The sequence below is a fragment of the Equus asinus genome, chromosome 7 (genome assembly GCF_041296235.1).
Source record: "Equus asinus isolate D_3611 breed Donkey chromosome 7, EquAss-T2T_v2, whole genome shotgun sequence".
Classification (NCBI taxonomy): domain Eukaryota; kingdom Metazoa; phylum Chordata; class Mammalia; order Perissodactyla; family Equidae; genus Equus; species Equus asinus.
The window spans coordinates 110,127,176-110,152,058 of record NC_091796.1 but is presented as its reverse complement, the minus strand read 5'-3'; the positions used below and the strand labels follow the sequence as shown (position 1 = coordinate 110,152,058).

The window sequence follows — 24,883 nt, the reverse complement described above, 5'->3', positions numbered from 1 at the left end:
ATTTTTTTCTTTTTTTGCGATTGTGAATGGTATTGTGTTCTTGAGGTCTTTTTCTGTTAGTTCGTTATTAGAGTATAGAAATGCTACTGATTTATGCAAATAGATTTTATACCCTACAACTTTGCTGTAGTGTTGATCACTTCTAAAAGTTTTCCAATGGAGTCTTTGGGGTTTTCTACATATAAGATCATGGCATCTGCAAACACCGAGAGTTTCACTTCTTCCCTCCCTATTTGGATTCCTTTTATTCATTTTTCTTGCCTAATTGCTTTGGCCAAAACCTCCATGACTATGTTAAATAAGAGGGGTGATAGAGGTGACAGATAAGCTTAGATACAGAGTGTCTCATTCCTGTTCACAGGGGGATGGCAGTCAGTTTTTGCCCATTGAGTATGATGTTGGCTGTGGGTTTGTCATATAAGACCTTTATTATTTTGAGGTAGTTCCATTCTATCCCCATTGTGTTCAGAGTTTTGATCAGAAATGTCTGTTGGACCTTGTCAAATGCTTTCTCTGCATCTATTGAGATGATCACGTGGTTTTTATTCCTCAGTTTGTTGATGAGGTGTATCACATTGATTGATTTGCCGATGTTGAACCATCCCTGTGTCCCAGGAATGAATCCAACTTGATCATGATTTATGATACTTTTCATGAATTGCTGAATTCGGGTTGCCAAAATTTTGTTGAGAATTTTTCATCGATGTTCATTAGTGATATTGGCCTGTCGTTCTCTTTTGTCATGCTGTCCTTGTCAGGCTTTGGTACCAGCATGATGTTGGCCTCATACAATGTGTTAGGAAGTCTTCCAGCCTCCCTAATTTTTTGGAATAGCTTGAAAAGGATAGGTATTAAATCCTCTCTGAACGTTTGGTAGAATTCCCCAGGAAAGCCATATGGTCCTGGGTTTTTAATATTTGGGATGCTTTTGATTGCTGTTTCAATCTCTGTCCTCGTGATTGGTCTGTTCAAATTGTCTGCTTCTTCTTGAATGAGCTTTGGGAGATTGTAGGAGTCCAAGAATTTATCCATTTCCTCTAGGTTATCCATTTTGTTGGCATATAATTTTTCGTAGCATTCTCTTATAATCTGTTGTATTTCTGCGGAGTCTGTTGTTATTTCTCCTCTTTCATTTCGGATTTTGTTTATTTGAGCTTTCTCCCTTTTTTTGTTTGTTAGTCTGGCTAGGGGTTTGTCAATTTTACTTGTCTTCCAAAGGAACCAGCTGTTTGTTTCATTTACCCTTTCTACTGGCATTTTTGTTTCAATAGCGTTTATTTCTGCTCTGATTTTTATTATTTCTCTCCTTCTGCTGACTTTGGGCTTTGTTTGTTCTTCTTTCTCTAATTCACTTAGGTGTAGTTTAAGATTGCTTATTTGGGATTTTTCTTGTTTGTTAACATGTGCCTGTATTGTGATGAATTTACCTCTTAATGTAGCTTTTGCTGTATCCCATATGAGTTGATATGGCATGTTATCATTTTCATTTGTCTCCTGGTATTTGTTGATTTCTTATTTAATTTCTTCAATGATCCATTGCTTGTTCAGTAGCCTATTGTTTAGTCTCCACATCCTTGTGCCTTTCTCAGGTTTTTCTTGTAATTAATTTCTAGCTTTATACCATTATGATCAGAGAAGATGCTTGTTATTATTTCAATATTTTAAAATTTGTAGAGGCTTGCCTTGTTTCCCAACATATGGTCTCTCCTTGAGAATGCTCCATGCGCACTTGAGAAGAATGTGTATTCTGCTGTTTTTGTAGGAAGTGTTCTATATATGTCTATTAAGTCCAATTGTTTTAGCTTTTCGTTTAGCTCCGCTGTTTCTTTCTTGATTTTCTGTCTGGATAATCTGTCCATTGATGTGAGTGACGTGTTGAGGTCCCCTACTATTATTGTGTTATTTTCAATATCTTCTTTTAGGTTTGTTAATAGTTGCTTTATGAACTTTGGTGCTCCTGTGTTGGGTGCATAGACATTTATAAGTGTTATTTCTTCTTGATGAAGTGTCCCTTTGATCATTATATTGTCCCTCTGTGTCTCTCTTTACCTGCCTTATTTTGAAATCTGTTTTGTCTGATATAAGTATTGCGACACCTGCTTTCTTTTGTTTGCTATTAGCTTGGAGTATTGTCTTCCACCCCTTCACTCTGAGGCTGTGTTTGTCCTTGGGGCTGAGGTGTGTTTCCTGGAGGCAACAAATTGTTGCATCTTGTTCTTTAATCCACTTTGCCACTCTGTGTCTTTTTATTGGAGAGTTCAATCCGTTTACATTGAGGGTGAGTATTGATGCATGAGGGCTTAATGCTGTCATTCTGTCGCTTGTTATCCGGTTTTGCTGTGTTACCTTTGTCTCCTGCCCTGTGTGTTTTAGCCACCCATTGACTTCTGCAATTTCTTATGCTGGGTTTCTTAGATTTTTCCTTATTTATGTTTTGTGTCTCTGTTCTGTTTTTTAGTTTAGTGGCTACCCTGAAGTTTGTATTCAGAATCTTGTGTATAACATAGTCCATTTTCTGGTGGTCTCTTATTTACTTGCCCTAGACTGATTTAGTCCCTTTCCTCTTCCCCTCCTAAATTATTATTTTCATCTTATTCCAGCTAGTGTTGTGAGCTTGTGGTTAGAGTGATAAAATTGTCTTTGCTTTGGGGTGGTTTCCTTCCCTTTATCCTAATGCTATAGTTGAGTATTTGCTACCCTATTCTGATTCTATCTATTTTTCTCCCTATTCTGTGATTTGTGACTCCTTTCTCCTTTTTTTCTTTTTTCAGCTATGAGAGCCTTCTTGAGGATTTCTTGTAGTGGAGGCTTTTTGGTTAAAAGTCCCTTAGCTGTTGTTTGTCTGGAAAATGTTTAATTTGACCCTCATATCTGAAGGATATGTTTGCTGGATAGAGTATTCTTGGCTGAAGATTTATATCCTTTAAAGTTTTGAATATATCATTCCATTCTCTCCTAGCTTGTAAGGTTTCTGTAGAGAAATCCACAGAATGTCCGATAGGAGCTCCTTTGTAGGTTATGTTCTTCTTCCTTGCTGCCCTGATTATTCTTTCTTTGTCATTCATTTTGCCATTTCTACTACTATATGCCTTGCAGTAGGTCTTTTTACATTGACAACTCTAGGAGATCTGAAAGCTTCCTCCACACACATTTCTCCCTCAATCCCTAGATTTGGGAATTTTTCTTCCATTATGTCATTGAGCACACTTTCTGCTCCATTTTCCTTTTCCACTCCCTCAGAAATTCCGACTTTACGTAAGTTGCATTTTCTGATTCATTCCACTAATTCTCGGAGATTTTCTTCAGTTTTTTTAATCCTCAGTTCTCTTTCTTCCTCTTTCTGGAGCCATTCAGCCTGTCTATCTTCGATTCTGCTAATTTGGTCCTCTATGATGTCTACATGGGCATTCAGGGAATCCATCTTAGGTTTTATCTGATCCATTCTATTTTTCCTCTCTAGTATTTCTGATTCATTCTTCTTTATAGTTTCGATCTCTTTTGTGAATTAACTCCAGAATTCGTTGACTTGTTTCTCTATATTTTCCTTTACCTCATTGAGTTTTTTGGTGATAGCTACTCTGGACTCATTTTCACTCAGTTTACATATTTCCAAGTCCTCAGGACTTATTTCTGTGTTTTTATTGTTTTCCTTCTGGTCTGGAGCTTTTATAAATTTGCTGGCTGGTAGAGGAGCGGTTTTTGCACACGATGCTATTGTTTTGTTGCAGGTACAGCCTGTCGCCACGAGATGGGGGTCAAGAGCCACACGTTCTGAGCCCCCTGCCTTTAGCCGTGATGGCGGGGCGCAGCATGCATTGGGGGAGGAGGGGCACTTTCTCTCGCCCACCGACCTGGATTCCCATCAGCTCTTGATCTCTGGTTTCCTGGGGCCCTGGCTTGATGGGGTCCCTGCACTCGAAAGCTTTCCCACGTTAGCGGGTTTCCACTGCATGGGTGGTGGGAGTGGTGGACGATCCTGGGACACGCAATCACCCACACTCCTTCCCTCACCTGCGGAGGCGATCACAGTCTCTAGGAGGGAGAGAAGTTCTCTCTTACCCCGTTCCAACTCCTCCAAGGGCAGCTCTAGCCTCTCTGCCATCCGTCGTTTGGCTGCTGTGGGTCTCTGATGATGTCTGTATTATTAGAATTATTTGTTGAAATTCAGTTGTTCGTTTTTTGGTTGTAGTTTGGAGGGGAGTGTGTCCCAAGTAAGCTCATTCTGCCATGTTGCTGATGTCCTGTCCCATACACTTTTGAACTCTTCCTTACTTTTTGGTAGTACAAGAATCTGCAGGCTGGTCTGTTGTGTTCTCTTTTCCAGCCCTAGATTCAGCCATTTCTCAGATGGAGCACAGATTGTTTTTGGGAGAATAGTCTTAGGAACTGAGATGCTGGATATCGGGATGTTGGTGCTGGGTGTCCTGTCATTGTTTGGTGTGTTGCCTCTAGAACTTCTCGGCTAACGGACCTTGGAAATACATCTGAGTACCCTAATGCATGTAGACACACATACCAACAACTATTTCAGTATCAAAACTTCTGTACCTATATTGAGGGAAATATGAGAACAATCCAAGTCTCCAATCCTAGTGCAATATGACCTGCATAATTCCAGCCTTTCTGCCTTGCTTCTGTGTTACTCTCCACTCCAACAGTGGGAAACATGGCTCCATCATGTGCCGTGTGTGTACTGCATTGTCCAACTCCACATGTAGAGTTGTGTAGGATTGTCAGCCTGAACTCCTGCTGGAAACATCATTATCAACTGGAGTCCAGTAATTAGGAGCCATTTTGTAGACTTTAGGCATGCAGGTTCCCTTCATTCCCAGTGCTACTTAGTCCAGCACCTCCTTCTCCCATGCTCTTCAGTCAAGGTGACCCACAGACTCACAATGACATCACGAATTCTTTATACAGACTGAATATAGCATCACTGAATCTCTGAACTTTTAAATTACTTTTTAATTTCTAAACAATAAGGTTCAGTCTTTGTACTATAACATTCTATGCATTTTGGTAAATTCATAGTATCATACATCCACCAGTACAATTTTACACAGAAGAGTTTCACCATCTTTAAATGTCATCTGTGTTTCACCTATCAAATAAGTTCTCCCCAGATTCCTGGTGGAAACTGATCGATATACTATATCTATAATTTTGCACTCTCCAGATTGTCAAGCTAATGTGATCATACAATGTGTAGCATTTTCAGTCTCATTTATTTTATTTACCAACGTGCACTTAGGATTCATTCAAGTCTGCTTATGGTACTCTGGTTAATTATTAATTTGCTGAATGAGTCCCATTTTATGGATATACCATGCATGGTTGATCTACTTACCTGTGGAAGAAGGCCTTTGTTGCCACCAGCGTTTGTCAATTATAAGTGACGCTACTGCAATAATTCATGTGCAGTTTATTACGGAGACGTAAGTTTGCAAGTCAGTTAGGCAAATCCTTCGGGGCACGACTGCTGGAATCACGTATTAAATGGTGGCTGAGTTTGTAAGAGATCGCCCTGAGGAATGACCAGGAAGGAGGGACTGCTCAGGGGCCCCGTCCCCTGCTGGGAGGAAGTCAGGCTCATGGAAATGTCCACACAAAGTGGATCCAGGCCAGCCCTCAGCCCTGGCTGAGCTTCCAGCCCACAGCCAGGGTCTGCTTGCAGACATGTGAGTGTGCATCTGAGAAGTAGATGCGCACTGTCCTTGGGACCCTCACAGTGAGCAATGCATGGGGCACGGTGGGCCGAACAATGTAAATAGCTGTTGTCGGTTTAAATGATGCATGTTGGGGAATTTTTGCACATCCCCAAGTCTGGAGCTTCTTGACTCACTTTCCGATGGAACCCTGTTCCCCATTTCTTATGTACAGGCATGTGGCACAGTTTGATTCAATGACTGGACAGAGGTCACCCTTTAAAGGGAAACCCTAGGAAACACACCCAGATCCAAGTCCGAAACCAAGGACTTTCCTCCTCAGAATACAGGGAGGGCCTAGGATCTCAGGAAAGAATTCTGGAAGGTTCTTGGGAGGACGACAGATACCTGGATGAGGGGAGGTTGCATCAACTGCTTTACACTGTAGAATGACCACTTTGACCCCTGCAATGAGATTAGTTAGAAGACAGCTGTGGCAGTGGAGGTCAGAGAGGAAGGAGGCCTGGACTAGCTTGCAGCCACACCAGGAGGTGAGGCTAAGATTGTCTACTCAGTCCCCCAGCACCTGGCATATGAGACCTGGGGTCTGCTACGTTACTAGGAACCTCACACCAGACCAGCCTACACCTTTATGTTCATGCTCATTCTGTGACCATTTGACTGACCCATGAGAGAGTGCCCTGTGCTTCAGTCTCTTGATTTCTGTGAAGGATTTGAGTCTTCATGGAAAATCATGCTTTAATAACTTATCCATCCCCTCAGCAAAATTCAGCCCAGAGAAATCTGAGGTGAGAGAGGAGGAAGAGTGGAAGTCCTGGCCTGGCCCTAGGGGCAGCATCCAGGAACCTCACATGTTTCTATTCATCTCATGTGACCGTCAAGGACCAGGTCTGTGTAGTTACCTTAACGCCCTTAAATAATGACTCCGTTTCACAGAATGCTATCATTGTCACGCACATGTACATGCACACAGGGACACACTGCACATCCAGAAGAACCAACACTGTCAGCTTCAGAGAGGATTTGCAATGAATGGAATGCTCATGCACACCTGGTGAGAAAGCCAATTGGTGCAATGTTATTTTCAACGGCTCTAACCAAATTCCTTAGAATCAAATATAACCAAATTCTTCCATGATCGCTGTGGGGCTAAGTAAAAAAAAAAATATGAAATAAATCAAAGAAGACCTAATCAATGGAAATATGGACGAAAATCACCAATCATAGGGCTCGCTATTGTGAAGATGTCAATTCTCTCCCACTTGATCTACAGATTCAACGAAATCAAATGAAAACACATAGTAGCATTTTATAAATATCAACCAGCTGGTAATAAGATTTATTTGAAATGGTAAAATAGCTAGAAATGCCAAAATGTTTCTAAACAGAAGATCAACGGCGGGGGAGTCATCTTATTGAATTTCAAGAATTATCGCAAAGCTACAGTCATCAAACTGGTGTGAAATTGGAGAGGGGAAGACGGATGGATCAAAGGAACGAGTTAGACACCCCAGAAATAGACTCATACTATTGTAGTCAACCAAGTTGAAAGAATCAATCCAGTAGAAAGGGTATAGCCTTTTCCAAAACAGTGCAGTCACAATTGTTCATTTCTGTATACATGGAAATGACTTCAAAAGGAAATTCAGAGCATGTATGAATATTTACACAAAATTTAACTCATAATATATAATGGACCTAAATATAAAATATAAAGCAAACTCCTCCAAGGAAATATTGAAGATCATCTCGGTGACAAGGAGTTCATTGATGATATGTTAGAACAAAAACATCAAATCACATCTCGTAAGAGAAAGTGTTCATTAATTGAACTTTGTTTAAATTAAAACATGTCCTGTCAAAGATAGTCTTAACAAAGCCACAGACAAGTATAGACTTGGGGAACATATTTACCAATCATATAACTTATAGAGAAATCTCTGTGCATCACACAGGGAGCCTAGGACTCTCTGACCACAGGGCAGCCCAGGGGTAGGCAGAGGGGCTGGGGAGGGAGGCGCTTGCTGACTCAGCTAGGGCATCTCTCTACTTTCCCGAATCTGGACCCCAATTTCTACTTTAACAACTGATTCCATGAAAATTAGTTAGTTATCGCTCTGCATTGTTGTGTAGATATTTGGCTGATGCTGGAATATATAGAAGCATAGTCATTGTATTTGTTTTTACCAATTCTTCATATAAGTGTCTGAATCTTTCTAACGTAATTCGCGAGAGTTCTCTGTGACATGCCCCGGGCTGGCTTAAAGAAAGTGTTTGCACTGAGGACCTTAGACATCTTAGACATAAAACTTTGACCATCAGGAATCAAGGATGCCCCAGCGCCCCATGCGTTGGAGTTACTCATTTACACGTAAAGTGGGAATCTCCTGCGTGAGAGGAAATAGGAGCTGGGGAAGGTTGGGATTTGATTTACCAAACTTGCCATCAAATATTATTCTTATATAAAACGGTGAGGATAGAATTTGGCCATTGTGAATATATCCAACACATTTTGTAGGGGTGGAACATTGTTTGGAAATAATGTTCACAGCTTTTAGTATTTATTTGAAAGACTCATGATAATGAAGAGGACTAACAAACTTGGGATAGACAGATCTCGTAAACAGTCTCGTGCCTTGGGTTGGCTTCCTGGAGGAAGAATAGGAGATGTGGATTCATGTGCAAGCTGTTTATGAACTAAGAGATGTCAGCGTGTGAAGAGAAAAGGTGGATTTCAGTGTCTGAAGGTCAGACCAGGGTCTTGGGGATGGTTCTCACTGCACATCACTGACAGGGACTGATTCTCCTTGTCTCAGCTGTCATGTCCCAGGTGTGGATCAGGAGTCTGGTCCAGGACTGGTGCAGCCCTCACAGACACACACCCTCACTTGTGCTGCCTCTGGAATCTCCATCACAACCAGGAGATAATGTTGGGACTGGACCCTCATGCCTCCAGGGAAGGGGCTGGAGTGGATGGGAGATATACATTATGATGGGAACACAGACTGTAAAACTTCACTAAAGGGCCGCACCTCTGTCTCCAGAGACATGACCAAGAAGCAGTTTTCCCTGAAGCTGAGCTCCGTGACCACTGAGGACAAAGCTGTGAGTTACTGTGCAAGATGCACACTGAGGCGAGGTCAGTGAGAGCCCAGACACAAACCTCCCTGCATGGGACAAGAGGGGCTGGACTTCAGGAGGTTCTTAGGTCCAACAGGGGATGCTCAGGACACCAGGAGGCACTCAGGATCCAATGACCAAGGGCCCAGACCCTGATGAAAGTGCAGAGAAAAAATGTGGAGGGGTTACCTCCTGGAATCAGTGGTTTCCTCTCTGCTGCTAATTCCAAGATCCCTTCATGAAGAACGATTTTTCTTTGTGGCTCTAACTTTTCACATTTCAATGCAGGCAACAAGGGATAAAGGATATTACTTTGTAGATGAGATTGGAAATGTCACTAGGGATCTGTCCTTCAACAGGTTTCTACATGACCTGTTGTTCCCTGTTGACAAACAGGTTATCCTGAGGATTCTCATCACTCTTGATTGGGAAGGATTTCCCCAAGTACCACCTCAGGACAACACCACTCTCCCTACGTGAGCCACTTTCCTCAGACAGGCACATGTGTTCCCCCAAGGTTATAGCCATCCACCTGGATGTCTGCTGCATGGGGCCCCTGACCTCACTGCCACAGTTTAACCTCTCACTCTTAAACACTTGTATGCACTTTGATGCTCAGACACTGCCGCTTCTGTAGCCGTCACTCCACGTCCTGCATGGAGGAGCAGCCCGCCTGAGGCAGGACACATCTCTCAGATGGTTTCGTGAAGCAGTCAGGAAGCCTAACAGAGAGGAACACCCATCACAGCCTTGCTGAGGACCAGGTGGGGCCTCTGAAGGCAGCCCTGGAGTCTCTGTCCTGAGATGTGTCTCTCACCTTCCATTCAGAGAATCCACCTGGACAATGAGAACCAGCTCAACTGAATCCTGACCCTTTCCCAACTCCTTCTGTCCCTTTAGTATCCCACAGAGACCCACGCCAATATCGCCTCTGTGTTCTGCTGTCTAAATCCCACAAAATCTCTCCCTAGACCCTGAGCGCCGACACCACAGCTCTGCTCTTTTCTTCTGAGCTTTCCCCCAGAGCCAGGCACAGATGGAGCTTCAGTAAAGCCTGGCCACCAGTGAACCAACCGCACTAACCCCCAAAATCCATCTCAATCTTCGGAAGGTGATATGTCACAAAAACACAATCACATGCCTTTGACCACCCAGTGTGAAGGCACATTTTTTACGTCAAAATTAAACCATATGGGACACTAAAAACTGAAAAATAAAAGTATCTAAAGTCTCCTCCAATTTCTGTCCATCCATGAATGCCACAGGGTATTACACATGTTTGCCCCAAAGCTGGCACACCCACCCTACTGAGCCAACGTGCTGTGCATGTGTATCATTCCAGGTCACACAGTGTACCACAGGACATACCTGTGTCATGTATGGGCACAGCGGTCTGGTGATCCTAGGACACCTCTAAATACTCTTATGCCATATGTCAGAGGATATACAGATGACTCAACAAGCTGTAGATCACCATGATGGACGAGCCCATGGGTGGCTGGGATCAGACACTGGTCAGTAAATAGGCTGCTGGGCTGGTCTCCCACAATATCACCAATGTCCCGAGTGACCTGAGTGTAAATATATAGTCAAATATGTGTTAATGTCAAAGTTATAGAACACACATGAAGTAGGACTGAGAAAGGAACTCACAGGTGCAAATACGTTTAGGAGAAATATTTCAAAATGTACACAAGGCAAAAGGAGTAAATGTCCTTAAGAAATGGAACAAAGTGTAGACAATGTGTGTTTGAAATGAGTGTACCTCTTAGTTCACGTATTTAAAATTAGTGACTTTGCATTTCTTTGCACTTGCAGACACTACCTGAAGGTGTCAATCAACTTGATTGGACACTTAAAGAGCTAAACTCCCAAAACTGCAAATACCAAATCAACCAGAAACATTCCCATTTTTGAAATTAATAAGGAATTTGTAAAAGTTGCAAGATATTCTTAAGTTCTGTGCCCTCCCACTCCTCTCTTCTTCACAGACTAAACGCTGACCTTAAATGTGAGTTTTCCCAAGACCAAATTGGATGGAAAGGAAGCTGGAAAAAAAATGAGTCACACAACTGTGTGACACATAGTGATCACCATGGGGCATTGTGAGCTCTGTGATCCTCTGCCAGGGGATCATCTGGTTGGTTTTACTAGCAACTCACAATGGAGAACTTTCTTTAAAGATCACATACCTCCTCCACGTGTAATGAGTCCATTACTCTTCACAGTAAAATTGAAGGAGTTGTATAAACTATGTGTCCTCTGACCTTGCAGCTTCCATTCTCTCTTTAACACGCTCTAAGTTTTGGTCTACACAAGCAAATTCACAAAGGAATCTCACTGGTTTAATTAACATGCTGGGATGTCAAAGGAGTCACTTCTGTTCATGACTTTTTCTGCCCAACCTCTTCATTGCCTTGGTCCTCACTGCTACTTTCCCATCCTTGAGATGATCTTTTCACTTTTATTCCTCTGGCACCTCTACTTGGCATCTCCATCATGCCATTTAGTTTTTGTCTACATCTGCCTGATATTTAATGTTACAGTTTCTCAAGGACTAGTCTAAGTCTCTAAGCTATAAAAGTCTACGTTAATTAACACTATAAACTCCAATAAAATGAATTACTCTATAAAATGAATCAGCGCATCATGCTAGACAAGATTGCTCTGCTGAGTCAGAGGGTCCAGGGAAATCGGAGTCTAATGATCTTAACAATGGACCCAGCATTACTCCCCCAGGTCTTACACACACACATGTTCACATCAGGGCTTCGTCTTCCTTCAGCTCTTGAGGTTGGCCAGGGCTGTCTTCCTCCTGGGCTGATGTGGTTCCGCCTACTGAGTGCCTGAGCTGATAGGGATACCTGTCTGTCAACATGGCCCCATCCTGTGGGCACACCCACCACCTACTTGGTGGCAAGTGGATTACTTCTGAACACAGCCACCCTTGAGAAGCAAAAATTTGTCCTAACCAGAAATGTCCAAATTCTAAAGTGTGTTTCCATTTGCTGCTGCCAGAACTACTGTCCAAGGTGCTGAACGTGATGGAACAATGGAGGGACTGACCCAAGTCTGATGCGAAAGTTTCCTCGGGTAATCATACCAGATTAAGGATTCTGTGTCTTCCTCTGATGACTCTGACTTCTAAAAGACTCATTGTTATAGGAGGAAAACTTCTCAAATGCACAAAAGGCAGAGTGTGACTTAGGCTGGCATAAAGATGTATCCATCTTTCTTTTTCTTCTTCTCCTTCTCCTCCTCATCCTCCTTCTTGTTTCTTTTCCATTTTGTTTAGTTTTTAGGTGTAATTTAGGTGTGTCTTCTCTAGTCTGGACATGTATAAGTTTCTCATGCCTAAGAGCCTCAAATCAACATTGTAATAATTTTATCCCCCATGGCAATGGTTGAATTAAACCTTGGGATGTCCCAGGGGCCTGCGTGCTTGCTTTTCCCAAAAATCTAAAGGATCAAAGTCTCTTTTGTGACAGGAGCCTAGGCAGCAGCAGCAGTATCCATCAAAGCCATTTGTAGGATCGTCATGACCATCTGGCTGAAGGATCATGGACCTCTACAGCCCACATCCCCAACAAGGACAGCTCAGTCTTCACGTGATTCATGATCAAATGGGCTATATATGTTTCCCTCTCAGTTCTCTGTAGGGTCTGGGACAATACAAGTTTAGACACAAGCAACAGAGCACAGGGTAAGAATCATTTTCTTGAGGAAAGTGTCAGCTACAGCTTATTCTGGTTTCAAGATATAGAATTCACTCTACGACACACAGGGAGTTGCAGTCTCAGACACAGGACCAGAGGTCACCCTGAGGAGTTTCCAATCCCATATTCATGTCTCTCAATGCCACTTAATTACTGACTTAACTCAGTCCTCCACATAATCGATACTTGGTAGAACTCAGTAGATGTGGCACACAGCACAGCCCAACGCACCAGGTCTCCAGCAGGCAGCTCTCCACTGCTCAGCAGAGTCTGTGAGCAAACAGATGAAGAGAATAAAGACGTCAGTGGGTCGTAGTCATTGCCCTGCATTCTTTCTCACACTGCCAATTGTTGTGCTGATCCTCGCAAATCAAGACGGATCTCTCATGAGAGTTGGTTTGTAAGTCTACACTGATGAGACTCCACTTTCCATCTTACTTTGTGAGAAACTTCATTATCTACCAGGGCACTCCCAGGGAAGCTTGGTGGGCAGAAGCAAGACTGGAAGTGGGCTGGGCCTTTATATTTACAAATACCAGGATTCCCATCACGCATTATGCTTCTTGCCCAGGTCATTGTATGCACTGTCACCTGGGGGACCTTTTGCTTGGATACCCACCTTGTTGCAGCAAAATCAGGCAACAGTCATGGGGGATTTGTTTCCTCAGCTTCCCCTGTGAAAATTAGAGATGATAAGAAAACTGAAATGATTTACAGAGAATGGGGAAAGGAGAGGGAATTTTCAAGGAACTCTGCCAGTAAGAAAAAAGTCTTTAAATGGTTACTACGGACTGTGGTGAATAAAGGAGATTTTGAAGGTATTGACGCAGCGGTCTTAGTGCAGCACTATCAGAGGGTGAGTGAGCCAATAGGAGACGCCTCTGTTTCTTAAATCTGGAAGAAACATGGAAAGATTTCATGAAAGTATACAGTCATAAGCTTCAAGAAGAGAGATTTAAGAATGAAATTTCCAATGCCTCTTTTAAAGTGATATTTTTCATCCTAATACACAGAAATACACCTATTTATTTTTTTACAATTTATACGCAAAAAGTCTTCCAAGTTATGTTACAAATTCTTATATATTCTGCACTTTATTATTTGTTGGTGAACACACTCATATCACATCTGAATAAGGAGAGTTTCGTTTATTCCACTAGTTCATTTTGCTTATTTCCCCTTGTCTCATTAAAAACATTAGATAGAAGCCATGCTGAGCCATTCTTGCCTCATTCACCATCTCTGTGGGATGATTTAGTCATTTACCATTACATAGGATGTGCTTTATTTGCTGATAGTCTTTTTTATTTATTTATTTATTTGTTTGTTTTGATTTTGGTGAGGAATATTGACCCTGAGCTACCAACTGCTGCCCATCTTCCTCTATTTTTATTTCTCCCCAAAGCCACAGTACATGGTTGTATGTCCTCTCTGTAGGTCATTCTCGTTCTTCTATGTGGGATGCCACCACAGCATGGCTTGATTAGCAGTGGGTAGGTCAATATCCTGGATCTGAACTGGTGAACCCCAGGCCACTGAAGCAGTGTGTGAACGTAATCACTTGGCCACAGGGCCAGCTCTGCAGGTAGTCTTTGTTTCGTTAATTAAGCCCTCACTTTGTTTGATTATAAGAACATTTTCTTCTTTAGGAAAATCGGATTGATTGAATTTTGAAATCTGATGACCTTCACATTACCTGAATAAAGAACACCCTGTGGTATTATGTTATCTTACAATTATGTGTATAATTGTACTTAGTTGGCCAACATTCTTTCGGAAGTATGCATCTGTCTCCACGTAGGTGTGTAATTTCTTATTCTGCTGACACGTTTGTCAGTGTTCAGAGTCCAAATAATGCTGGGCATGTGAATGTTCACTTTTTTGTGCCTCCAAGACAGATCTCAGAGATATCTGACCAAACATGGGGTCATCCAGGTAGACTGTTCCTCCTAGTGTCCCTTCAGCCCTGGGACTTCCTGCTCCTGTAGGAGCAGAGACAAGGTGTAAGGACTAAAGAGCAGATCACATATTTACCAGTGTCTGCAGATCCTTCTCCCAGACATGATGAGCCTTCTTTTCCCGCTTCCCACAGGGCACAGGGAGCAGTGAAGAGAGGCACGTTGGGGTGACCTGACTCTGACTGTTGTGGGCTGAGATGACAACCTGAGATCAGGACATTTGGACATTTGGAATCATTTGCTGTAGCACTGATCATTTATAGACTTCCACTTCCTTTAATGGAAGGATTTCAAGAAGAGGACAGTGGTATACAACCCCAATTAATCTAAAGACTTTTGTTGAGTGTCCATTTCCTCTAAAGAAGTTTACATTTAATGCTCTCACTGGATTTCACTGTGATAAGGGTCCATACCATGAAGCTACCAGACAGTATCCACATTAGGGAAAACGAAGGGGTGATGGACACAGTACCCATGTGCACCCGAATAGAGGAATCTTTTTCACACAACTTCCCTGGAAACCAGTGCAGGGGAAGGGGACTCCCAAGTGTGCAGGTCACAATGTCCACAGGGGAAAACATGAAAAACTGGCCCCTGTTCTGTTCATGAAAATCAGCTCATCTCCTGTCCCTGCAGATGCTGGTGAGGGGCCTTCCCATGTCTGCGTCCTTCCTCAGTGTCCACACCATGGGGTCTGTGCTTATGTGGGACTCCCTTCTCATTACTCTCAGAGGTAATGTCTCTTCTGCATCAGGCATAGCAGCCACCGCTCCACACGGACTGTCCTTAGTCTGTTTTATTTGTGTTTTCAGGTGTTGTGTGAAGTTCAGCTGGTGGACTCAGGGGAGCTGTGAGACAGACAGGATTATTTCAGAGCTTCGCCTAAAAACCCTCTGGATTCACCTTCACTGACTGCAGTATGCACTGGGTCAATCAGGCTCCGGGGCAGGGGCTGAAGTGGGTGGCAGGAGAGAGTGAACCAACTGCAAAATATCAGTATTATGATCCACCAGTTCAAGGAGGATTCACATACTATAGAGACAACCCTAGGAGCACCGTCTCTCTCAACATGATCACCCTGAAATCTGAGGACAAGGCCAAGTATTACCATGAAAGAGACACAAGGAGAGCAAGTCAGTGTGAGTCCACACACAACCCACTCTATGGGGGGTCTGGGCTGCAGGGGACGCTCAGAACTACCAGAGGGTTCTCAGGAACCAGGGATTGCACACAATCCACCAATTCTGGATTTCAGCTGCATGAGCCGCTGCAGAGGCAGATTAAGGCCTAGTTGCCTGTCAGGGTCTGGCTACCTACTCTTACACGTACTCCCTAAATGCCAAGTACTTATCAAAGTTTTTATATGTCACCTAAATCTATAAAGGAGACTCTGTTCAACTCAACAATGCAGCACAACACAGCTCAGTGTACAAGTCAGACAGCAAGCAGCAGCAGAAAGTGCAGGCCGGACGTCAGGCAACAGAAGAATTATAAATGCAAAGCAAGATAAAAAAGCCCCAGATGATGGTGGCCAATGACTTAGAACCACACTTGTGGCACCAACAGCACTTGACGCCATGCAAATGCAGGCAGATGCCACCAACACTTGATATGGTTGTGCAGGCTCATAAAGAGATTATGAAAGTTTTTCTCACCTCCATTATTGAGGTGTCTGTTGAGTGCCAGGCAGCCCTTTTAAGGACAACAGAAATGGCTTGACCTGGCCAGAAAAGGATACTGGCTCAGGGATTTTGTTGTGGGTCAGTCATGGGAGAGGAGTAAGTTTTCTGTTCACAGGAGGGGCTCCTGCAATTTCAATATCCCACCAGCATCAAAGGAGGGAGAACTGTTCCTTTTTTATATTTGCCATTTTGGGGCAGAAAAAGAAGAGAAGGGAAGGAGCCTTACTGTATCAACAGCGAAACATCAAAAAGTAGTCTGAATAATTCTCTCAAATAATAATTATTAAAAAGTGAATAAAAAAGAGATAAATGACAATGAGGAGTAGAAAACAATTTGAGTCTATAGATAATGAGAAGAATGACTATTTGTAAGCAAGCTTAGCAATAGTGGAATAATAACAGAAGTAAACAGTGATCTTGGACCAATGTCTTGGGGAGAAGATGTCCACCATCCAAGGTCATCAGCTGGTTCTGAAGGTCTTGGGTCAGCTTTCACCTTCCACGCATCAGAAGCTTCTCCAGGATCTATGAGAATCCTCAGTTTGAGTTGCTCTGTTGGAGTAGCCCTCCAAGTGTGTGGAATTAGGAACTTATTCTTTATTTGCCTCTATGGTTGAATGTTTGTGTCCCCTCAAAATTCATCTGTTGAAATCTAATGCCCAGTATGACGGTATTAGGAGATGTGGCCTTTGGGATATGTACTTAGCTCATGAGGGTGGAGCCCTGAAGAAGGGGATTAGTGCCCTTATAATTATGACTGAACAAGATCTCTTGAACCCTTAAGCCACGTGAGCTAACAGTAAAAGCACTTCCATCTATGAAGAGGGATCTCACCAGACATCAAACCTGCTGACACCTTGATCTTGGACTTCCTTGCCTCAGAACTGTGAAAAATAAATTTTGTGTTTATAAGCCACTCAGTCTATGGTGATTTGTTGGAGGTGTGTACGTGGGTTAAGAGAGTTGGATAACATGAATGCACGGATTGAGTCATTGGAGATTCACTGCTTTGCTTGTTGTTTAAAATAAATGATGAGACAGGAGCAGGCCTGGTGGCATACTGGTTAAGTTTGCGTGCTCTACTTCAGCAGACCAAGGTTCACAGGCCTGGATCCTGGGCATGGACCAAGCACCCCTCATGAAGTCATGCTGTGGCAACGTGCCACAGAAAATAGAGAAAAATTGGCACAAATGTTAGCTCAGTGTCGATCTTCCTCACACATAAAAAAAATAAATAATTTTTTTAAAACATGAAAAAGTACATCATGAGATTCCATCCAATGAGGCTCAAAGGAAATTTTTGCTTAAATATGTCTAAAAACAGACACAATTTCCAGGTGAAGATCCTAGTTAGGCCTCTAAACAGATGCATTGGAAAGGTGTTCTTAATCTGTTGGTGACAGGAGTGGATACAATTCATGAATCCTTTTCATTATTTTGTCACTTCTGCAAGCTACAGAGTAGGGGTATTATTCGATGAAAAATCCCTAAAGGTATGGTCCTTCCAGTCACCGAGTCACAAGGAGATACCTGATGTGTTCCTGTAGGAGTGGACCACAATGCCACTAGGGAGTATCCATTCCCAAGAGAGTTGAAGTGTTTCTTAAGGTGTTCATGATTTTAATTCCAGGATGGAATTCTTTCAAACTTTCCAGAAGATTGTGGATGGTAATGGCACTATAAGATTTGAGCAACAATAAGGCCTTATGGCGTTGTTTTATAATCATTCCAATAAAGTTGTCCCACAGTCACTTGACATAAAAGCTGTTCAGCCACTGGGGGTGGGAGGGATGAATAGGCAGAGCCCAGAGAATTTCCAGGGCAGTGAACATACTTTCTATGTGTATATTCCTTCTCTCCACTGTCTCTGCTCTGATGGAATCTCCATCCACAGAAGAACAATGAGCTCCATTTTTATCTTGAAAATACCAAAATCACACCTTGCAGTGCCCACTGTCCACCAGCCCAGGATGTTAAAGATGATGATTGAACTCTCTGTACATCCACACCTTGACACAGACACAGGGAGGACGCACTCTGAGATGGAATTCCATGAAAGTTGTTGCTTATGTGAAAGATCTTTGTAAATTAAAAACGTCTTTAAATACTTCAATAGTGTTTAACAATACAATAATTCTACAGCTTGTGGAGAAAATGCCACCTATAACAACCCTACACTCCTGGGGAGTGTGTTTGCCCCTCTGAGTCCAGGGAGGACCCTCAGCCAGGGACTCCCCTTCTCTGTCCCTAAGGGGAGGAGGACATGCAAATGGGCTGCTCCCTGTGCTGATAAACCCAGCCCAGCCCCTGTCACTGCAGTTCTGGGAGAGCAGCCCCTGCCCCCAGCATCTCTGCTCTTTGCATTTGTTCCAGGAGTTAATCCAGAGGAAGCACCGTGATGTTTGGGCTGAGCTGGGCGCTCACTTTGATCATTTTACTTTCTAACAATATGGAGAAACTGGCGATGTGTGTGTGTGTGTGTGTGTGTGTGTGATTTCCTAAGCATAGTTTCTCTCTCTTTGCAGGTTTCTAATGTGAGTTGCGGCTGGTGGAGCCTGGGAGGTCTCAGACACTCTCTTGTAACGGCTCTGGATTCACCTTCCTTGACAATTATGTAAACTGGATCTGTCAGTCTCCAGGAAAAGGACTGGAGTGGGTTGTTATTGTTAGTAATAAAGATAATAGTCACACAACAGAATACACTGCATTGTGAAAGGGAGATTCGTCATCTACAAGAGAAAATTCCAAAAGCACTGCCTTTATGCAAGTGGGCTGTCTGAAATCTGAGGACATCGCCTTCTATTACTGTGTTAAAGACACAGTGAGAGAAAGTCAGAGCGCAGACACAAAGCTCCCTGCAGGGAGACAGGAGGGGCTGGGCTGCAGGGGCTGATCAGAACCAGCAGACACAGAGTCAGCCCCAGGAGCAGGTGCAGAGAATGTTCAGGGCTGGTTTCCTGTCAGGGTCTGGGGCTTCCTCTTCCAACAGTTTCTTGGGAAGCCTCTCTGGATTTGCGGTTCTGTGATTACCACTTATCTCTCAATTATAAAGTTTGTTGTAATTGAATAAAAAGTTTATCACGTCCATAAATGCAGGGTGCCACCTGTGGAGGCAGAAATGTCTCTGTCAGTGGTGACCATGATCAGAGTCATGAGACAGCTCAGGGGACCTGGTCATTCTTTCCATTCAGACTCAGAACAGAGACCCCAGTGGACTTCCCTGAATAGGAAGGTCTTTTGTCCAGATTACAACTGGGAGAGAGTCTAGGCCCGGGTCAGTGACCTGTGAAACCTGATATATTTCACGTCTGACTCTCCTCCTCATGTGCAGCTGTGAGTGTCACACTCAGAACTGATCTGGTTCTCTCATTTTCTGCTAATCCATTCTCTTCCTCCATGGGCATTGTGATCACATCTCACTTTGCTCCTTCTGCTTCCCAAAATGGAGGATATGATTTCTTTGCTGTCCATCCCAAGAATCAGGCTCTTGACCTGGGGCTCAGGTGTGGCTCAGGCTGTGGGTCCTGCAGCACCTGGGAAAGGCTGAGGGGACTTTCTCAGTCTCCATTGACCAGGACCCTCCAGTTGTCCTCCGTGTGTGGACTCTGGGAAATAGAACTTCACATTAATATCCTGGATATAATGATAGTTTTCTCAGTTTTACCTTAGTCCTTGTTTCTAGTTTTATGTGTTTTCTATTTAAAAATGTGATCCTTTCTGATGAACTTGGTTAGGGTCCTCTGGCATATCTTGTGGGTTGTCTTAAGGGAAGTGTGTGCACAGAGCCTTAGACAAAATTACACAGCCTCCAACTTCTGAATGAGGCCTCTCCCAGATGTATATAGAGAACATACAGCTCCTCAGTTATAATTAATGCTGCAGTGATCAACATGAGGGGGACAGGGTCCCAAGAACTTTTTGTTTTTACAATTGTATATAAATCTCTCCAAAATTTAGCATTAATACATCTATTTCTGTATGAAAATACGACTTTGGAAAAGGTAGTGATTGTGTGTATCTTTTCGTATTTCTATGATTTTGATGAGGTGATTAATCATGATGCCAAACCCCTGAGAAGTCTTTGGAACAATCCCTAAATACACGTGCATGTGTCTTTGGAGTCTACACATCTAGCTCAGCATTTATTTCATCAGCCTGTGCCTTTCAGGACTATGAATGTTACCTGTGCAATTTCTTGTCAGAATCACACACCCGATGTTATATTCCAGTGTCTTCCAGTGCAGCCCCATTCCTTTTTGACAAGGCAACAGTGGTTTGAATCCCACCCCCTCCCTTGCCTGGCTAATGAAGGAGTGCCTGCTGTATCAAAATCATGGTTATGAAGTTTTTCTACAAAACAATTCCATCCTACCAATACCCCCTGCCTCTGTTCATAGGCTTGCATCCACAGGCAAAGCTGAGTTGCAGAATCAGAGAAATGGATTCTTGTACAAACAATTTGTTAAGACTTGTTCCCAGTAGAAAGAGTCAGGTTGTGAGGTCAACAACGCAGGCGAATGGAGGGAGATGAGCAGAGGTACCATGTCTGCCACCCAAAGAAAGGAGCCTCAGCCTGCCCTGCAGAGGGACTCTGGGGTGAACAGGGCTCAGAGTTGCCACCCATGAGACAAGGGAAGGAGGATTTCACATTCCTACTCATGCAGCTAATGGCAAATAAATGTTGACCCTGGGTGGGACATATCCCATTGAGTGTGTAAAGAAGACATGCTGGGTTTCACCTGACTGATGCATTGAGGATACCTGTGTTCCACCTGAAGTTTTCATCATATAGCATGTTCTCCAATCACAAGTGCACAATATGAATAGAGCACAAGGCCCAGCTGCAACTCAGGTAATACAACAATATAACAAAGTAATAAACCCTCAGCCTGATGAGAACCACACCACACAAGAGATTACAGGGAAAGAAGAAAAGAGCCGACCTGGGCTCAGCATGGGGAAGTCAAAACCCAGAACCTCAGGGTATGGTTGATATTTAGGCTGAGGCTACAGCAGTGATGGAGGGGAAGAGGCCTGAAGGAAGGTAGCTTTGGGCTCAGAAAGGCGGAGTCCTGAAATCTGTTTAACACAAGCCTCAAATGCCAAATGTCCTCCGATCCTAGACTCAAAACACACCTACAATCAGGAGAGAGATGCCCACAGATTCCCTGGAAGCTCTGTACACTCTGATCTCAGTCGCCCCAACTTATAAGGACAGGGCTCCCCACATGCAAATTTCTCTTCAAGCTCGAGGGTAAAATCCACTCTTGGGCTGCGGCACCTCTCAGCTCTCTGCTCAGAGAGGGCTGAGGTCTCTGGGGAAGGCAGAGCTGTGGTCTAGAAGATGAGACTCTTGTGTCTTCTCCTTTGCCTGGTGATGGCTCCCCAAGGTGAGTGTCTCAGTTGTCAGACCTGGGTCTATGGGGATGGCTGTGACTGCATGTGACTGACAGGGACTGATTCTACTTGTCCCCAGGAGTCCTGTCCCAGGTGCAGCTGCAGGAGGTGGGCCCAGGACTGGTGAAGCCCTCACAGACCCTCTCCCTCACCTGCTCTGTGTCTGGAGTCTCCATCACAACCAGTGGTGACTGGTGGAGCTGGATCCGCCAGCCCCCAGGGAAGGGACTGGAATGGATGGGGTACATAAGTTATAGTGGTAGCGCTTACTACACCACATCCCTCAAGAGCCGACTCTCCATCTCCAGAGACACGTCCAAGAACCAGTTCTCCCTGCAGCTGAGCTCCGTGACCACCGAGGACACGGCCGTTTATTACTGTGCAAGGAAGCACAGTGCAGGGAAGTGAGTGTGAGCCCAGACACAAACCTCCCTGCAGGGAGACAGTTGAGGCAGGGCTGCAGGTTTTCTCAGAACAGCAGGGGGCACACAGGACCCACTAAACACAGAGATGGGACCCAGGGGCAGGTGCAGAGGGTGGGGATGGGATTTCCTGTGGGATCAAGGACTTCCTCTCCAGGGTCTCAGCTGCCCTCAGGGACATGTCAGTTTCTCCTTCTGTCTGTAATTTCTCATGTTCTCAGTGCAGCCAATAAACAAGGAAGTAACATAGTCTGTTGCAGATGACATATCACCAGGACTAGGAACCTCTCCTTCACCTTCCTATGGATCCTGTTTTTTCTATCTTGACAAAGACAACACACTGAGGGTTGTCATCATCCCTGGGAAACACCAGCACAGTCCAGGCACCTGCGTGCTGAACTCTTCTTTTCTCCCCTCAGATAGGCACACATTGACTGCACAGGTTGTGAGCACCCCCCTAGGACATCTGCCCCATGGGGTTCTCTGTTCTCCCTGCTACAGTTTAAGATCTGGCTCTTTATCCACTTGGGTGGACCCTGAGGATCGGGGATCGACCCCTTCTGTAGCTGTCCCTCAGTCTCCTGGGTGGAAAAGCAACCTCCATAATGGGATGCAGCCCTCTGATTTCCCCAGGAAACCAGCATGAGGATAAGCAGAGAGATGAAAACCCCCCACAGGCTTCCTGGGCCATGTTCTGGGTGGGCCTCTGACAGCAGCCCTGGGGCCACATCTCTCAGCTTCCACAGGGGATCGACCTGGAACATGGGAACCAGCTGGACCCAGTCCTGATCCTGCCCACTCTCTGCTTCCCTCCAGTATCCCACAGAAACACACCCACAATCTCCCTCTGTTTTCTATTTCTAAATTGTCACTGAATGTCTCCTAGACCCTGAGGCCCATGGGCTGGAGCCCTAATCACTCTTATCAGATCCCCCAGCAAGTGCAGACACAGAGTGAGGCTCAATAACCAATCTCAACAACGAGGGCAGAGGCCTAAAGTGGTACTGAAAGGGGAATCCACAGATTAAAATATGTTTCAGAAGAAAAATGAAGAGTAACAAACAAATATAATGACACAAAAGCCTGCTCCATGAAAAACATGTTTAAAAAAAATTTGGAATTTAAACTTAACTCTGTTACTCTGTAAAAACGATAAGTCACACCATAGACTGAGCTAAAATTCCCTCTGTGGTTGTTTCCTCTGTTCCTCTCCCAGTTCCTATTGGTTTCCACTAGGGTCTTAAGGTAATGGTTTTGGTGGCTTTCTCTCTGCAGATTAATTACTTAGTACTTAGTGGTGATCAGTGAGGTGGGTCTGGATGCATGTCAGCGGTAGGTGCTGTTCCTCTGTCCCAGACAGAACAGTCTTGGGTAAGGAGCTCTTTAGGATGTGTTCTCAATCCTGGAGGAAAACTATTTAAAGGGAATAGAAATCTCCCTAATTCTATGTCCTGAAATTTCCCACTACAGCAACTTCACCACACTCCACTTCAAGAAATCCGTTAAGTATTTCTCCATTATTCTTGTTCTCGTTTATAATCCATCTGGCACGCTCTGCCCCAGATAAGCCATTATTCCCGTACTGTTTCTCTTGTCAACCACTTGTTTGTCTCCAGATTTCAGTTTTGTTGTTTGAAACATAAATTCGATCATCTGATGTACTGAAGACAGTTCACTCCATTGCAGTTTTCCAGCATAGTTGTTGTTGTTCTCGTATGAAGAGAAACCACGTTGTCCTCAGCCATGTACAGCCCACAGCTGAGCAGCCCTTATATTTCTTATGTCCGAATCTGGAACAATCCAAATATCGATCAGAAGCGTAACAGACAAACACATTCTCGTATAATCATTCTTGGAATACCTCCCATCATTGCAGTCTATGAATGCTGGATACACAGAAAAATGGTTGTGTTCACAAGCAATGATATAGAGTGAAAAAATACAAATAAAATGCACACTATAGGATCCATTAATGAACATTTAGTAAGTGAAAACTAATCTAAAGTGACACAAAGATCAGGAGTTGGTGTCTACTTGTTGGGTTAAGGGAGGAAGTGGGAGGAGGAATTACAGAGGACCAAAGAGAGACTCTTCCTGGGGATGGATTCCTTCACAAACCTGATTAGGATGATCGTTCAGAAGTCTGCACATATGTCAATGCTTAACAAATTGTACACTTGACATACGTGTGGGTTATTATACGTTAATCATGGTTCCCTATAACTACTAAAAATAAATTGATAATTAGTAGGGAAAGGTTGATAGAGTCATATATACTGACACAAGATATGTCAGAGACTCCTGGAAATACACATATGTGAAAACTGGTCCTCCATACATTCTTTCCACAAACACTAGAATGCAGCAAAACTGACATATTCTCATGACAAGAAGGGGGTTAAGCAAATCTCACTGGCAAGTTCAGCTCTGTCGTGGAGCTGGTTCAAGAGAGCAGCTGGGTCCAGGCAGGAGCAAAATCCTAGGTACAGGGCTCACTCTTACCTCACATGTGCTCTCAAACATATCACACAAACTGTCTACGGTTTTGCTTGTAGTTTTTCATCTGTGAAATGGAGGTAAAATTGATGGCTACATCATATGTTTTGTGGGGATATGTAAAAATGAGTAAGATAATGAGTGCTAAGTGTTTATAACAGAGCAATCTCATAATAAATTATCATATTTTCTAAAAAGTCCTCATTGCCACCAAACTGCCCCAAGACACTCGCATCTGCTCTGTGGCACTGCCCTCTCTTAAGGTGCCTAAAACAGAGCTTTCTTTATAGATAGAGGACATGCAAATAGGGCCCTCTCTCTTCTGATGAGAACGAGCCCAGCACAGACCCTGAGTCTCTGGGAGAGGAACCCCAGCCCCAGAATTCCCAAGTTTTGCTGTTCGGTGATTGGAATCAAATACAGAGG

The 24,883-nt window shown here is 43.7% G+C and overlaps 1 gene segment (V, D, J or C); it reads left to right on the top strand.

Annotated features, from left to right (window-relative positions):
* LOC106827306 (immunoglobulin heavy constant alpha-like) overlaps nucleotides 1-24,883 on the top strand; it is a 678,397-nt gene that overhangs the window by 144,312 nt on the left and 509,202 nt on the right.